Here is a 16682-nt window from a genome sequence, read left to right as displayed (position 1 = left end):
ATGCAAATAATAGTAGTATAACACTTTTAGAACACTATGTCTATATATGTCAACAAAGCTCTCCATTAGAATTGAGGAATAAACTCGAGGTTCAAAGTTCCAAAGAAGCTGGAGAAGACTATGCAGAACCATATTCTTAAGCATGCTCTAAAACTCCTTAGTCAAAACATAGGCACTTCACTCAATAAATGAGGTTCAAATTTCTATAGATGATTATATTTCTAAAGATAGTTCTTTAGATCAAATGAATGTAATTGTTGTTGTCCTTAATGGGGACTGTGACAACATTGAGGATACTAATTCTATCCAAATTTTTGAAAACGAGTCCATAATAAATGCGGCAGATAGAAACACAAAAAAAAAAATTATAACTAACCATGACGACCAAAAAAAAATTATGAGTCTTCTCGTGCATAATCAGAAATATGTTGGAAGTGATGTCAATATCGGTTGGAAGTGATGTCAAATGCATGTAATTGTTGTTGTCCTTAATGCAGACTGTGACAACATTTAGGATACTAATTCTATCCAAATTTTTGAAAACGGGTCCATAATAAATGCGGCAGATAGAAACACAAGAAAAAATTATAGCTAACCATGAGGACCAAAAAAAATAATGAGTCTTCTCGTGCATAATCAGAAATCTGTTGGAAGTGATGTCAATACTAAAGATGGAAAATAAAGAGAAAATGATACATCTATCAAGAATTTAGACTCATCTTCTAATGGTTTAGATACTTCTCAACTCAATCAACTTACACCATAAACACCACAAGTAGCAGCAGTTTACTCCAATTGAATCAGAGCTAGTTGTATACTCCACATCACAATCATAAGTATCAGGGTCTCACTCACCAATAAGGTTAGACTCTGGATCACGCTCTCAAAAGACAGAAAATGGGTCTAGATTTGGAGCTGCTAGTCTTTAGGTATAATAAGGTTGCACTTCTGCATCTGGATCTACTCCAACTGCAATGTGAAAGTATGCTTTTATATATCAGTATATGGATCTCTAACTTAATCAAAAGAATTCACAAGAGCTGGTCACGACCTGCATGCAAAAGTAAAGTTGTTGGTGTTCATTTTTTTAATATATGTAAATAAAAAAAGATTAATTAAAATGAAAAAAATAATTAATAAATCATTTTAAATGAAATAATTTAAAATAAAATATAAAAGTAACATGTACCGACTCTCCACGACTTTGTTATCAACCACACCATGTTTTATTCATTGCTTTTGTATGCCTCCACTGTTGCCCAAATGTCTATGTGCATGTTTCCACTATGCCAATCTGGGACATCATGAATCATAGCACAGAGAAAATATGAAGACGCAGAGAGAAAATAGCAATCCGTTGTTCTGAACACAAGAAAACAAAGTATACAATGGCACTAAAATGGTTAAATTATCTAATTTTATCTGAGGAAAATGTCTCCCTTTGAATCCTATAAAATGTTCAGCCACAAAGCCTCAATCTATAGTATCAGATGAGGTTTCGCAACAGATTTCTTATTTTTCTTGAAGTGGCAGCGGGAAATAGTTAAAATGGTCCAACAGTAAGTACCCCATTTTTCTCTTGAGATTTTTCTTTTCTGGACAATAAAAGAATGTTATAAGCTAGTTTTTTTTAACAGTGCAATACAACCCTACCAACCACACCAGTTTTCCTTACATCATGACTATATATAGTTGCTAAGTTCAAGTATCTGAAATGTATTCCTTATAAAATTAGTATATTGAATTTTCTGTGGTGTACAAGTATAGTATCAATTATAATTATTTGCATTGTAAAACAAGGAATCAAATTAAAGATTGTTGGCGCTGGGACCAAGGAAAAATAAAACGTGAATGAAAAAGAGGGCAACCTGTGTATAAAAAAAAAAGCTAATGTGAATGAAAAAGAGGGCAACCTGTGTATAAAAAAAAACTAGTGGAATTCATGGCTTTTCTTAAAAAAAACCACGGTTTCTCTTAAAAAAACCAACCGCGCAACCCTGCAAATCTAAGAGAGACACGAGAATGTTGTTCTTAGACATCTCATAATCTATTTCAACAGTCAGTAGGCTGCCTCGAGTAGGTTTCCTCAAGTAAGTAATCAATGTTATGCTGAGCTTTAAGTCCCTGGAAAAGGCTCAAGTTACCAGATATCTTATAACCCTTGTTCCTAGAGTAATTGCTTCACTTTTGAACAAAATATAAATAATTCTTTAATTTCTTCCAGGACTATTTTGAGGTTGGATACACTACTTTATTTCCAAATTTTGGTTAAAATGGACATCTAGACATGCTCATTTTTAAAAAAATTTAGTGACCCTCAAATTGTTTCCATAAATTCATAAAAAAAGAAATATTAACAAATACTTTGTGAGATTTGAAGGGATGGAAGAAGGAAACCTACTTGTTGCTTGCAAACTCGTAAATCTTGGCGGTTTCAAATAAAATGATGAGGGAAACTTCAACATCACAGAGAACAAAAAGCTTGACCGATTTCTTTAGCAGTCCCCTCTTTCTTTTGGAGAAGGAATCACGTGAACTATTAGGGTTTTGGATGCGTTTCAGCTCCAACTTCTTTCCCATTTTGAATAGTCTGTAGAACCTAAAAACACATACGATTATAGTTTAGAGATTTTTCCTATATTTGGATATTTTGAAACAAACCTGACCCTTGGACGACCTCTGGGCGTGGGCGTGGGCATGGGCATGAGCAACACTCCTCCTCCTCTTGTACCTGCTTAGGTCTACAATAGGTTGCGTACCTGCTTCTGTCTACCAGCATGGGCGTGGGTGTGCATAACACTCCTCCTTCTCATGTACCTGCTTCTATCTACCAGCATGGGCATGGTAGCATGTACCTGCTTTTGTCTAGCGTCATGGGCATGGGCTACTAGCATGGGCGTGGTAGACGCTCCTTCTCCTCCTATACCTGCTTCTGTATACCAGCAGGTAGCGTACCTGCCCATCCATCCCATTAAAACCAAAAAATAAGTTTACACTTAGAGGACTGTGAAGAAGCCACATGTCCATCACTACACGTGGAGGCCCCAACACGAAGAGGAAGAGGATTGTTGTGGCATCGAAAGTAGACGATTGTGGTGGCATCGATGTATTGATGGAAGCATGCACAACATTAAACAATGACTTTGGGTAAATAATTTAGGCACAACATTAAACAATAACTTTGAATAAATAAATAAGTGAGGCCTGCAATAAGAGGTCTTTTTTTTTCAGCCAAAAACTTTGCTTAAATTTTAGATGGATAACAATGGGCATTGTAAAACCTTGGATAAACCATGATAACGCTATAAAAACATTGGTCAACAATTAAATTAATGCTAAGTCAACGATCTGCTGATTGCATTGCTATAGTCCTGCTGAAGCCAGGGACCAAAAAGGTTAAAAGTGGTTATAATAATCGAGTCTTAATGAGAAAGATGACCATAATAATAATAAGGGCGTTAAAAATCATTACAATAATTCAATTTCAATTGAAACAATAACATTCTTCTTTTCAACATTAATAAATAAATCGGATTGAGGAAAAGGAAAACCCAATTAATAATCAAACTAAATAACCCAATTGAAAATAATCAAACTAAATAAACCAATTGAAGATCAACCAAGTGTTTTTATAAATTTTTATTAATCAATATTTACAATTTATTTAATTTAATTAATTAATTTATAAATTATTTTCAAAATTTATATTTATATTTTAAAAATATAAAAATAAATAAATTAAAGAAAATAATCGTGAAAATTTATTTCTCCTTCCGACCATTTTTCATGCCCTCAAGACATCCTCATAATTATTCCTCATTATTCCTTTGACACCAACTTTTCATGCCTTCAAGCCATCCACATCACGACTCCTTTCACACCAATATTTATCTTGTGCCGAATGAATCAACCGAGCGACATTAGTTTCAATGCAAAAATAATATTCATATTTTTATTATCTCTTTCTCTTTTATGGTCCAGAAAGTATTTATTTGATCAAACGCTGACTATCATAAGTCCTCATCGCCAATTTGAACTCAGATATAGAGTGTAGATTTAAAAGTATTTAAGAAATTCGAAGAATACGAGTTAAATCGAAGTAAAGCAATCATATTATATTTTACTTAATTTAATTTTATAATATATTTATTTTCTTAATTATAATGTGTGTTTATTGTGAAATAAATTTTTTGGTATATTTTTATTCCATTAATAACCATTAAAGAGTTGTGATTTTATTTTTTTTTAATTTTTTTAATATCGATTATGTGAGATGCGAGGGAGTGTAGAGTTCAATAAACAGAATTTCCCCGAGTGGATTTTTTTAATTATGTTTAATGTTTTAGGTGGACCCTCCACTTACAATTAGGGATAAAGAAATTTTATAATTTCAAATGAGTACTATAGAGCCTTTAATAAAAGGTGATAACTCACTAATTGTTAAGGAAAATAATAAATGAATTAAATTAAATTAAATATAAAATAAATTGATGAATAAGTAAATAAAGAAGAAGAATATATTTGAAATAAATTAAAATATGTAAAGAGAGAATAAGAGAGGCAGAGAGAATTAGAATACTAAAGAAATTAAATGAAAATTAGGGGAATAAGAAATTAATTAGAAAATTAGGGAAAAAGGATAGATAAAAGGAAAATAATTATGATTAGAAAAATAAGAAGGAAACAACCCTACTTTGAAAAGAAAGAAATGGCAGGATTAAAAATTAGTTGAAACTAGACTCACTCTCAAAATAAATAAATGGAAGGATTAAAAGGGGATTAAAAATCGGATAGAAGGAGGAGAGCACAAGAAATTGGGGGCCAAACTATTGAGAAATATGGTAGATAACAAGGTGCCAAAAATGACTTAATGTGTAGCCATCTTCTCTATTAATGTTCTAAGGGTGCTTCTCTATTTCGAGGGCATCCCTAATGATCCTGGAGTTGTGAAATGGAAGAGAGGTAAGGATCCTAGATTGATCGAAGCAAATCAAATGCTCAAAATAAAAAGAGCGCTCAACGATGGAAAAGTTAGAAAAGCAAAGATGGCTAGTATCGACAATATGCTCTGTAAGATGTGATTTGAAGGGCTGGTTGGTCTAACCAATGTATGACTTCCCACACGAATAGGGAATCTGGTAGACTCCTAAACTTAGTATGGGGTCAAACTTAACAGGGTTTTGCAATGAGGTTGGTTGCCCCTTTTATGTAAGGGAGAGAGATTGAATTTGAGGAGGAGAGGAAATGGGGCTAAAGGATTTGGGATTGGAGGCATCCTTGAAAGATTTTGAGATCTGTGAAGAGGTATAGCCAATTGATTTCAAAGCTTAGAAAAGGTGGATGATGGGTGGGGGGTCTGCCTGAAACAATGGATAGGATTAAAAATCATCCACATAGTTTGATTTATAAGTTTCTATCAATGAGAAATATATCATAAGATAAGGGTTTTGATGTCTATCATAATTTATTAGACATTTAATTTATATGGTTTCCCTAGTTAAATTGGAAAGGAAAAAATATTTGAGATAAATCTCAACACTCTAATGTGGCTACCACTAATATTTGTAGATATTCCATAGAAGTTAAATCCTTACCGTGCACTTAATCATTATTAACAATTAAAATTATAATTATGAAAGCCCTATTTCAAAATAAACAATCTTATATATATATATATATATATATATATATATATATATATATATATATATATATATATATATATATATATATATATATATAGAGAGAGAGAGAGAGAGAGAGAGAGAGAGATTTAACTCTTATAAATATTTGAAAACTAAAATTTAATATGTGTATATAAATGATTTTTTTTTAGAAAATGGTTTTCATCTTAGACACTTTTAATATAAATAATATTACATATTATTACATTTTCTTTCTTGACGTAAGAATTCAATCCAATATTAACAACATGGGCGGGTTGTCACTTAATTGAATTTAATTTTTTAACAAAAGAAAATACATGAAACATTAAATTGTCTTTCTAATCATTTTTAAAAAAATGAGAAAAAAATTCATTATATATATATATATGTGTGTGTGTGTGTGTGTGTATATGTATATATATAGTTATTTAAATATTCTTAATAATTATAATACATTTCTAAATATTCTTAATAATTATATGTATCCAATTTCATTTAAACAAGTCCAACCAACCAGTGCAAATCAATCCTTATATGGGGTCAGAGGGGAAGAAATAAATGGGGAGGTAGCGAGGCCACCATCACTCCATGAAATGAATGAAGACGATGTGCCTCACCATCCTCTTCCTAATTGAAAATATGGGTTTATTTCTCAATGGCTTTAGTGTAATGAAGATCACTACTCTCACTAATTGTTCCTTCATGTGAGCCTGATGCGATATCTTTGCTCATATTAGCTCCTTGATGATGCTTTGTTGGTTCCTATTTCATGCTATGATGGAGGTTTTCTACTTCTACTCGTCGTTTCCTTGTTGTACAATTATGTTTCCTCTTCTCTGCCTTTGTGCACAAACTTCTTTACTATGGGTGATGATTATTTCCTCCCATCCCTTTCTTTCTTAACTAGCTTCATAGTTGGTTTACAACATAATCATTTAATTCACCTACTCTTGTCATTGTCCTTTGTTCTTCCCTTAGCTTGGACCTCATTTGTCTTCTATCCCATTATCTCAAACCTTGTCCAATCACTTGCTTCCTATTTGTCAGGCCTGTGAGCTTGAGAGCCCTCAAATGCCACTAGTTGCATGAGTCAAGATGCGACATGAGATGGTGATAAAACATTTTACAATGTTTGTATGACACTTTGGGAGTTTTGGCATAAGTGGACTGATATTTCTTGCACAAGGTTCTAGAGTTAGCACGAACATGTCTAGGAATGATGCACTTGAGTGCTGTTATGAGCCTACCCGAAGTGCCCAAGATGGAACAGAACATTCTAGAGAAAGAACGAAATGTGTTCGCATTAACACAGTAGAGGAGTTGGAATGAGTGTTCCAAGATTGCACAAGTGGCCATTCTTGAGACAGAATGAGTCAGCGTGACAAGAACTTGGGGTTTCTTGCATGTGATGAGATGGAATGAGAGTCGTTTGAGACTGCACAAGTGCTCACGCATGGCAAGGAATGAGTAAGCCCCACTAGAAGTTGGGGTTTCTTGCACGAGTTGAGATGGAATGAGTGTTGGCCGAGACCACGAGTTCCCACACCTGAGACAAAACAAGTCAAACAAAGTTACCAATCAAAGGAAAACTATTACCTCAAAACGAGAACTCTAGCTCACAAACCCCAGAAAAACATGAAAAAACAACCAAAAAACAAAAATTTTGTATGCGAGAACGATGTCTTTTTTAGGGTAAACTTTCAACATTTTTTTAAATGGAAGTAAAAACAATTTTTTTTCAAAATGGATGAAAAGAACACCCTCAAAACAATAACTGTTGGAGCTGGAATAAAAAAAAAAGGGTTACAATTTGACACTTTTTAGCAATGAAATTAGAGATAGAATATTAGGACTTTGAAAAATTGTAAAATTCCAACAATTCTCAGACATGATACTAAAGATAAAATATCATGTCTCAAAGCCTTATAATTCTAACAATTTCCATCCACGTTGTTAAAAACGAAATATTTTGACTCTAAAAAACCCTAAAAGTGTAATTTTTTTCAACAATAACATTAAAGATAAAATATCATAATTCAAAAAACCCTTAATATTTTGACAAATTTTCAACCATGGAATTAAAAACTTTAAGTTCTTAACATATTTCAACCATGAAATTATGGACTAATTATATGACAAAAATAATTTATAAAAATGAAAAATTAAATGAAAGATTCATCATTCCAAGGGCAATTTTTATTTTAAATGCCAAAACTATAGCTCTTTTCAAATATTAGCCTAATACAACTTATCATATTGCAACAAAAACCTAAAAATCAACCATCAAAATGAAGTGTCCCGTTTTAATGAGGCATTAAAATTTCAACATTTTTAAAACTATCTTATACTAAATGATAAAAATAAATAATATCATGGCAATATCATTGTCTAATTTAAAAGATCAAAACTAATTTCTAATATTTATTTACTTTTTAATCAAAATATCAACTTTGGTAGATTGAATATAACATACATTATTTTTGTAATTCATTATTTCATTCACATTGCATTGTGGATATTCTAAAGAGATGAATTATTCATAATTAAAACATATAATCCAACAAACATAGAAATTACTCATAACTTCATGTAAGATCATATGAAAGTCAAAATATTTATTTCAAGTTACCATGCAAACATCATTTACATAAAATGTCATAGACTTTTATTCAAAATCACTCATAGCTTCTGACACACCATAAGAATCTACATCTTTAGATGAATGACTCGATGCAGATGAAGATGCCCCATATTATTCTCTTTCATCAACTAAAGCCCCATCTGAGTCAACATGCATGCCCACTATTTTATCTTTCAAAAGTCCTCTAGATCCATGACTAGGTTCAACAGACTCCCATGTCAACATTGTTCTTCTGGTAGCAGCTTCTTCAAAATATCTATGGCCCTAAAGTGAAGAGTTCCTCTCTTTGTTAAATTAAAGTCATAAACAAGTATGTCGACATCCTCCAATTTTAAGAGATCAGTGTGGCGATGTTTTATATTTGTACCCTTTATTTTTCTCTTTCTGCCAATTTTTTTAGCAACTACCATCTCTACCTTGTACACACCATTAAATGGGTGGGTATTTGTGGCATACCAATGTACTTAAACGACTATAATATCTTCATTTTTTTAATGAAATTTATAACCTTAGCAACCAAGAATGGATAGCCAAGTGGATATCCATATGCTAATACTGCTATCATGCAACCCTCCTTAGCATCTTGCACAAAACCCTTGTAAAGGTATTCCATGGCTCCATGTTGTGCACGTGATCTTCTAGAACCAATATAGATTTGTCTTTCCTCTACCTGTGGAGAAGTAATAATAGCTTGAGATTGTTTTTATTGAATAATGTGTTTTTCCTCCTATTCATTTGGCATATTTTGTGGCCAAATAAATGGAGTCTTCAAAAGTGTATCTTCATTTCCTAAACTTGAAATGATATCACTTTGATTATTGAAAAAATACTCCCAACAAACTAAATCAACAACTTCGAAATAGTCATATGTCTCTCTATTACAACTTTTAATTTCTTCCAGGCATTTAGAATAATTTATATCTCTCTTATGCCTTCATGCATTGTGGAGTTCAACAACTGATTGTCATAATAATATCTTTGATACAAATATTGGATGATCTGGAATGAACTTCAAAAATGCTAAAGCTGATGATGACCTCCATTCAAAAACAATTGAATACTTCTTTCCCCATATAAGTGTTTTCCAATCAATTTTTTTTATACAAAATTGATGTTGGAAGTTAATGTCATTAAGTTGTTCAATGCATTTCTCCTCCCGATGCGATCCCAGAAAAATAGGCTCTTGAATGTATGATTTCTTAATACATTAAATTAATAATGGAAGGCTCTCAACATCCTTCCTCCTCAATGTTACTGAAAAATGACTAAACATATGATTAATATGGTTGTGAGTGTGCCCAACTAGAAGGAAACCAACCTTTACCTTTTTAAAAATTCCACATTCAAAAAGCATGTTTAGATATCTAAAAACAACTTGATTTTTGTTTTCATGGCTTGTGTTGTCTAATTGCAGATACAAAATTTCAGGAAGAATACTAGACCATTGAGAAACCACATCATGGATTATAGTTATGGTATGATTTGTATCATTAAGAATATTTGGAGCTATGAAGTAAACCCTTGACAACATCTTCCCATTAAAGACCATACAACCAACCAAGTGAAAATGAATAAAAATTTCCTTGTGTAGACTTTTTGGTGTGCAGAAAAATGTGGCAAAAGTGTTTTCTTTTGGTCCATACCATCAATTATCAAACCCAAATATTTATTTGGCTTATCATAACACTTATTTTAATGCTTATACAAATTTCTTCTTTCACTTGTTTGCTGATTGCGATGTGCTTGAAGTGCTTTGACAATGGAATCTAAACATAAAATAAAATAAACCTATTAATAAATATATTTTCATAGTTGATAACTATCCAATTTTTAAAAACAAGGTTATAAATGCATACCTCTTTCTGCCCCTTGACATTTATCCCTTTTTTATTTAAGAGAAGTACATGTACTGCAAACCCCCGTCCTTGTCTTCTTAGGAATACAAACATTGTTGAATTCCTTCTTCCATATCCTTGTAAAATATGAATATGTAATCAAATTACCATATCTTTCAACACCTTCTGCATATTATTTGTATAAGGTGTAGATTTCTCGTCTTGAGAAATTATCTGGAATATGTATTGTGTCTTTATTTGGCATACATTCTCCGTGCATTGAAAGTCTTTCATCCATGACATTGCAACAATTGCTCATGGCCCAACCTCTCTTCTATAACTTACTTCTGAATAAAATGTAGGACCCTTTTCCTGTCTTTCTTGGATTCTTGATAAACAAAAATTACCAATTAAATGCAACATTTTGAAATCCTTTCTACAGAGCAATACATTCCCAATATGATAATCATAATCTGCTAGTGTAGATTTCATGCAACCCATTAAATATGAGTTTTTCATGCTTTTATTCATTGACAAATATCTCTTCCCTTACTCCAAAGACAAATTGGAATCCATATGTTTCAAGAAATCCTTTTGACAACATTCACTTGAAATCATATCACCAATAGAACTTCTACTTGTGAGATATTCTATCCTAAGCCTTGTATAATTTGGAATATTTTGAATTGATATGAAAAGGTCTACTCCTACTCCTAGATACAATATTTGCTTGAAAAGTCTCCGTCATTTCATTATTCTTTGTAGAAGAATTTTAATCATCATTAGGAGGAATATTATCCTCACTATGATCATTGTAAACATAGTTAGAAAATTCATCATCATCATCGATCGGAAAATATTAATTACCATCCTCTCCTTAATGTAATTCTTCACTACCAACATCTATGATTTTGAAATCCTGACTCAGACGAACTTCTTCACCATCTTCGTCCATGCTTTTGAAATCCTCCCTTGGAGGATTAAATTTGTCATCACCATGAGTGCCTTTGAAACACTCACTTAGAGAAAATGTATTATTCACATAATTACCTCTACACTTATCATTTGCAAGAAACTCTTCATCCTCCCCTTCATAGCTAGTTGTCACATAATCCTTAGGAATAGGACTAAGTGGAAAATATGACTCTCTATTCATATTCAAATTATCATTTGCAGGAAATTCTTCATCCTCCCCTTCACCAGTGGTGGTCTCATAATCCTTGGGATTACGACTAAGTGGAAACTTCAAATTTTTTTTTAATGGAATTTATTCATCCTCCTCTTCATCAATGGTGCTCTCATAGTATGTATGGTTATAACTAAGTGGAAAATTTGAATCTATATTTACTAGAAATTGTTCATCCTCTCGCTCCCCTTCCTAAGTGGTGCTCTTCTAATTCTTAGGATTAGGACTATGTGGAAATTTTTCCTCTGGAAATTCTTCATCCCCCATTCATTAGTGGTGCTTTCATAATCCTTATGATTAGGACTAAGTGGAAAATTTGACTCTCTATTTACTAGAAATTATTCATCTTGCCCTTAACCAGTGATGCTCTCACAATCCTTAGAATTAGGACTAAGAGGAAAAATTGACTCTCTATTCACAGGAAATTCGTTTTTCTTCCCTTCATAAATGTTCTCTCATCATCCTTAAGATTAAGACCAAGTGGAAAATTTGTCTCTCTATTCATAGTGAAAGAATTCATGTTATATTCATCAAAATGAATAGAGTTGTTGCATGATGAAGATGTTGATGCTACAGAAAGAAAAACTTCACTATCAGAAGAATCCATGACCTTCAACCAAAAGATGTCAAATGATACAAATGCACTCTTTCCCAATGACAATTTATAGCTTAGAGTTTGAAAATTTGCCTCTAAAGTTCCCCCCCAAAATATTTCGCTCAAAACATTTTCACTCCAAAGTTCCCCCTAAAACATTTTGCCTAAAATTTTTCCTCCAAAAACTTCGTTTAAAATATTTCTCTCCAAAATTTTCTTCTAAAATTTACTTGAAAAGATATTACTAAAATTTTCGTCTTCAAAAATATTCACCCTACTTCCTATTCAAAATATCAACATAAATTTTTGTTTAATGCATTCATTCAATATTAATTTTTTTTAGTTAAACTATCTAACATTGACCACATAAATAAATTACTTTTATAATTAATATTTTATTTTTTTATCCCACAATGAATACAAGTTAATCTAAACCTATAATATTAACTATATATTAATTTTTTTAATTTTAATTTTAATCCCACATTCGAGAAACGTTAAAGCAATCCCACAACCTTCGCTATATAATAACATTCATTGTTTCTATTCGTCACATCACATCAAGTCTTCTGGGTTTTGTTAAAAAGTTTGGAGCAATTTTGCGGAGGAGATGCATCATCATCGATAACACGTTAAACGAGAGTTTTTCACATTTGAAAGGTTAGTTTTCCTTCTATTTTGATCATTTAAAGAGGAATTTGGGGAATCTTTGTTGTTTTATGGTCTTTATGCTCCATTTTTTTTGAAAGCTTTTTTTGCACTATCATATTTTAGGGGAAAAACCTCATAAAAAACCCTATTTTTTTATTTTTATAGGGAAGAAGATGGAAAAAAAAAACTCAAATTTGTAGGATTTTTAAGAAAAAAATTAAGAAAAAACGGGTGTTAAATTATTTATTTATTTTGGCGTAGGGGGCATTTCAAGTCCTGCACTAAACAAAAAAAAACAAAACTATCCTATTAAAAAAAAAGTTCCATTTATTGGTTTTTTTTCAAAAATGAAAAAAAGTATATATTTTTTAACGATATATATTGGCTATATATATATATATATATATATATATATCTTCAGGAATACGGCATCAAAGAAGGTCTCTGTGAATGTTTTTGGAACCAGGACAATAATTCCATCATCTAAAGTTGCAGTTGGATGCTCTTTGGATACTGTTGAACATACATGAACTGAGAAACATTGTAAAAGTTAAGCAACTGACCCATTAAGTACATTCAAGATTATTTATCAATGGAGAAATTCACGAGAAATAAATAAAATAATTTTTGAATAAAATGTCAAAGATATTGAAAGCGATGATAATACACATATCTATCTATATTGTGATATGACTAACGTTGGTGAACCATATGAGGTGATGGGAAGAGTATGAGACATATGTTTGGTGCCGAATGCAGACACTATTTATGTTGCCAAATTGCCCAAAACACGTGAAAAGGTTAGATGTCATCTCTCAAAGGTCAAGTATGACAGATATAAAGAATCTACATAGTTGTGTGAAGAAATCACAACCAACATTTCAAATAACATTGTAAGTATGTTTTTTTATATTTATGTGTTATGCATTATTGTAAAAATCATTAAATTTTTTATAAATGATTGATCATTGATATATTGTATTTTTTTTGATAGGATTTCACTGAGATTCTTTCAATCATGTTGGAGGGTGTTTATTAACTAGAGCCAAATATTATGAATGTGATCATCAATTTCCATACAAAGACAAAAGAAGAAAGGAGAAGAAAGAAAAGAGAAATAATTCATGACTCTGAAATAGATAGAGGATCATCACAGAATCCCTAAGGTGGGTCAGTCTAGTAAAGCTAAACATGTTTCTTTTGAAGATGTGGAAACTGAAGTTGAAGCTGAAAAATATGTTATCATTAGTGAGGAGGAGATTAGAACTGTTGTTCAAAAGGAGAAAAGAAATATGGTGACAAATGTCTCTCGAAAGATGGCGACGAATGTCTCTCTTCCAGTTGATGATGAGGATATTATTTACGTAGAAGAAGATATGTTAAATAGTAAGAAGAATAAATCAAAATTTGGTCAATATGTAAAAATCATGGGAAACAATAAAGATCAAAGTGAAATCTCTAAAGGAAACAAAGAAATCATAACACTAGGAACTGATTTAGAGGATGACATTATTAAAACAACACAAAATTCCATTTGAGATCACTTGATGAAGAATAAATTAATTAGTGGAGGAAAAACATTTCTACTTAATGTCATCGAATTCTATAGGCCAAATGAAGGATAGACTCAATATCAAATTAGAAATGCACATCACCTAATGTCCATAATTTGAAAACATTGTTAAGGTACAATCCGTATGCACATGTGGTGGATTATGTGGTTCTTGATCCAGATCAAGTTCGCAAGAGAGAGGCATTTGATAGGACACAAGTTTTGAATAAAAATATTATGTAATTGGAGGGAACCATTCAGCAGAGGTCAAAAGACAATTGATCGAGGAATATACCAATAACTCTCTTTTTGAAACAATGAAATGCATCATTTACGGTAGTTTAAAAGAAACAGAGGAAAAATTATTGGCATGGGATCATAATGCAGATAATGAGTATAGAATGTCTATGAATTTCAATCAAAGGGCGGGATTTATTCATAATGAATTTGTAGAAAATGTGGTTGGGATAAGACAAAAGTAAATTTAAGCTTTCGGAAGGAACATTGAGACAAAAGTCAATTTAAGCTTCCGGAAGGAACATTGTATGGAAAAAAGTTATCAAATTGAGGATAAATAAATTCAAAAGGTGGAAAAGTAAGTTCAAATTTATTAAGAGGCATAGATAAAATTTTCGAGTTGGAATTTATAACTAGGGAGATATGGGAATTGATTCATGAGATTTTCGACATGTGGGAGAATATTTCCATAAAAATTTAGAAGGTTAAAAAGTCTAAACCCATAATATGTGTCAATAGTAAGACATGTCTTGAAATGAAGCAACTTCCAGATGATATGACTATGACATATTGGAGAACATTGCAAGGAGTGGAGGACGAAAAACTAGTCAAATCAATACTATGTCGCATGAAGTTAGGTGAATTGTCATTGGACGAAATGTGTTCGAAATTTCAAAAGTAAGTTTGTTGAATTATTTTTACTTTTTATTAGATTATAATTTTCTTTTAAATATAACATATTGTTGTTGGTAGTATTTGTTAAACATATCACTATATTAACAATTTTTACTTTGTTTATTCAGTCATAAGATTAATATGAAAATACAAGAACATATGGTTAAAATTTTGAATGAAGAGAGTTGGGATGATGTTGTACGCAACTACCCAGAATCAAGTTCTACAACAACACTTAAAGATTTTTATCTTGCATTCAAAAATGTATGTTGATTTTTATATTCATTTTATTCATATGTAAAAAAAATATTTTATTACTTATACATATATTTGTTTATTTCATTAAATATGTGGAAGAAGAATGCAAATGGAGTACCAAATACTTTCAAAATATTTATTGAAAAAATTAAGTTGGAAAGGCTGAGAAAGCAACATCTTAGGAATGTTGAACTTAATCCTACTCTTACTCATTTGATTTGGAATGATCTTGACACTATCCAATATCAAATAATACAAGACGATTGTGAAGACATTGAAAAAATCATATCTAAAAGGGAATATTCCATGCTTATTGCAGACTTTCCTCATGGTTTCAATTTACTAGATATTGGATATGATAGTGAGACTTATACTTATCAAGATTTTAATAAAGTGGTTACATACTTTCAAGAAGTCACAACATCACCACTTTGGAGATTTGTGACAATTCATTTAGACACACAATTTGCAATGTTATTAACAAGCTTCAAGGGAAAAGAAAACTCAAGGATACAACTTACATGGTAAGACATTGAAATTGTATGTTTGAGTAATGTTAAATTTTTTTGTTTATGTACAAGTTAATTGAACTTTTACTATGTCATGTTACAGGCAAAATTGAAGCCTTATTTTTTCCAGAGATCAACCAATTATAAGTTATTGTGAGTTCATCCATGTTGAATGTTGGACAAAAGATGATAACTATAAAACTATTCTTCTGAATCAATTAGATGGAAAGAGTCATAGCCAAGTACTGGTTCATAATGTTGTCATGAGAAATTTAACATATGAGGATAAATATGAAAAAGGAGAGATAGTTAACATTTATCAAAATCGAAAGGATTGATTAACTATCTTATATATTTATGTTCAAATGAAGGAGATTGAGTTTTGGATTTATTTTTAGGTTCAGGTAATTTTTATTATATAAAATTGAATTTTAATATTTTATCTTTTTATTTTATTGTGTATTTATACTAATTTATTTAATTATTTCTTTTTTTCTTGATGATTAGGTACAATGCTAGCATGTTGCCTACAAAAGGGAAGAAATTTCATTGTGATTGAAAAAGACCCACTACAATGCAATTTTATTCAACAAAGAATTAATGTTATTCAATTTCTTCTAGATGCAATGCAAGAAGTTGGTTTGAGGAAAGAAGATTTTAATGAATCACATGTGGCAAAAAAGGAAAAGGAACCTCAACCACTGTTATATGGAATGATTGTAAAATGACACTTTGGGAGATTTGCAGACATGAAAGATCCATTAGAAGAGGAAAATGAGGAAATTGAAGCAGAAAATATTGTGAAAGAAGAAAATAATGAAGCTCTAGGAGATGATGAACATGGATTATATGATATTGTTGATGAAATTTAAGTTCT

General features: G+C 31.3%; 1 long non-coding RNA gene across 1 annotated transcript; it reads right to left on the bottom strand.

Moving 5' to 3' along the window:
- Positions 1 to 592: 592 nt before the first annotated feature.
- LOC149226339 (uncharacterized) lies at positions 593 to 2677 on the bottom strand. The gene is made up of 2 exons (XR_016247017.1): positions 2402 to 2677; positions 593 to 969 (listed from the first exon to the last, which is right to left on the bottom strand). It is a non-coding gene; the product is annotated as an uncharacterized LOC149226339 (long non-coding RNA).
- Between the last annotated feature and the right edge of the window lie 14005 nt (positions 2678 to 16682).

This window comes from Pinus tabuliformis, chromosome J (genome assembly GCF_031772625.1).
Source record: "Pinus tabuliformis cultivar Carrire ecotype Pingquan chromosome J, CPIR1, whole genome shotgun sequence".
Lineage (NCBI taxonomy): Eukaryota > Viridiplantae > Streptophyta > Pinopsida > Pinales > Pinaceae > Pinus > Pinus tabuliformis.
Note: the sequence above shows the minus strand (reverse complement) of the source record. Positions and strands in the feature narration are given on the sequence as shown.